Source organism: Octopus bimaculoides, chromosome 7, assembly GCF_001194135.2.
Source record: "Octopus bimaculoides isolate UCB-OBI-ISO-001 chromosome 7, ASM119413v2, whole genome shotgun sequence".
In the NCBI taxonomy this organism is placed as follows: domain Eukaryota; kingdom Metazoa; phylum Mollusca; class Cephalopoda; order Octopoda; family Octopodidae; genus Octopus; species Octopus bimaculoides.
Genome location: NC_068987.1, coordinates 24,511,941 through 24,514,011, shown reverse-complemented (window position 1 = coordinate 24,514,011; position 2,071 = coordinate 24,511,941). Strand labels below are relative to the sequence as shown.

Below are 2,071 nucleotides of genomic sequence, written 5' to 3'. Positions count from 1 at the left end.
AATGACATAATTACCTCGTGCTACGGATGAAATCAAAGCAACAGTTAAGGAGTGGCATATTTTACCACGACAGACACGTACACAGCATCGAATACCACGATGTGAGTGAAAGCTGCTCTCACTGTATTGTCCGGTGTCTGGTAATCCCTTCGATACTGACATCAAACCAAAAAAAGAAACCTGACCACAGAGTGTGGGTAATTATGTCAAATGTCACTGGCAAAGTGCATTCAGCTGATTGCAACTGTTAAAGCAAGTCACTGAGCATGCGTACATGTCATACGGGAGAGTTCCAATCAGGGGTGGATAACACCTTATAGGAAAGCCCTATATGTATGTATGGATCGTCTGTAAAATCATTCTAAGTTACAGAGCAGTATATATTAAAGTTAGATAAGGCCGGTTTATGGGATCACCTTAGGTTTCACGTCCATAAAGGGCTTAGCTTTATGGCGTATCATAAGATCTCAAAACATGTTGGCGTAAGGTCGCTCAGGGAGTGGCCTCTCTAGAATATAGAAGGAGAAAAGGACCCTGCTACTCAATGTCAACAAAGAGGATTGTTTCCCTTTGGCTATAGATGCCGGTGAACCTGCCATCCTTAATGTTCAAACGGGCCAGCAGGAATTTCTTGAAATGTAAACATGGTCCGAAGATCTCCGTTCTGGAGTTAAGGATGTTCCCTGAGTCGAGGGAGTCCTTTAGGATCCTCACCCATTCCGCTATGCTTAATTTACAGCGCTTGTTCCTGTTTATGTAGGTATCGCCATAAAGCTATGCCATTTATGGACGTGAAACCTAAGGTAATCCCATAAACTTTAATATATATACACTCGGATCTTAAGTCACTTTGTTACTTCTGAAAAATATTAATAAAAATATACGTATACTCATATTTTGAGTTCTATCTGGATCAACATACCTATGTGTGTTTACGTGAGCAAAATAATGCCAGCTTTACTACGTAATTTTCACAACTTACGAATTTATCGCTAAAACCGGAAGAAGTAACATGGACGTTAACGTAGCGGAGATTCACTTAAATAAATCGAAATCTTTACCTAGCAGCAATTTTACAACCAAAGCACCACTTTAATTTCCTTGGTTTACACACTGGCACAACACACTGATTCACTGTTTATATCTAACAACGGTAAGTTTACGAAGATTTGCCTTAAGGCTATAAATAATAGAATTACGTCTTACTTCTAGCATACAATAATAATATAGAAGTGAAAGTACGTAGCACCATTTGAAAAAGATATAGAATATTTCTGCGTTCTGACTTTGATGTACGAGACCACACTTCTAATTAAACTCAATTAGTGATCTGTTGTTTGAAAACCCAGTATTGGGTGTTACTTTCGATATAAAATGTCTTTGATGACCGATTATATATATATGTGTGTGTGTGTAATATACAGTTGTAGACTGACAAACGAAATTTTACGAGTATTGACACAATTTGTTTAATCTTTAGTTGATAGTAAACACAAACTATTAATGCTCTTTGTGTGTCTAATATGAAATATGTAATCAACACTTCCACAAGAAGTGATGAATGAAGCGCGATGTTAGTAAATATTGATACAATTATACATTTACTGAAGTGGGAAAATATAATTTTTTCTTGGGGTATATGAAAATAATTCAAACTCCATCTCCGTGACAAACAACACATTTTAATGTTAATTAGTTGAGCCTATTTAAAGATAAGAAATGGAGCTTCTTCAGAAACGCATCTCTCCAATTTCGTTAGTGTTAATTTTAATGTTGCCTAAGAAATGATATCAAAGAACGGTATTAATTTCTTTTTTCCGGTATGTACGGGAGAGGACGTCGGACATGAGGTATAACTACAGATTCCCTCACCCCGATTTGGATGATCATAACTTTCAGAAAAATGGATATTTTTTTAATGAAATTTTCTACGAATATGTGTTATATCATGTAGATTCCGAATATACAAAATTTTTGGGGGAAATGTTTTAGGAGGGGGTGGGGTGGGAAATTTCGGAAAATTCACCGGAGTCCATTTCAATTCGTCTTAACTTTCAAGAAAATGGATATT

General features: G+C 36.5%; 1 protein-coding gene across 2 annotated transcripts in view; it reads left to right on the top strand.

Annotated features, from left to right (window-relative positions):
- The first annotated feature begins 212 nt into the window (after window positions 1-212).
- The window catches only part of LOC106872820 (zinc finger protein 239), a 5,505-nt gene continuing 3,646 nt past the window's right edge, over window positions 213-2,071 (top strand). The window contains exon 1 of one of the 2 annotated variants that reach the window (XM_014919944.2): window positions 213-803. The gene's annotated coding sequence lies outside the window, so the exon portion shown is untranslated. The other variant, XM_014919943.2, reaches the window with a different exon arrangement.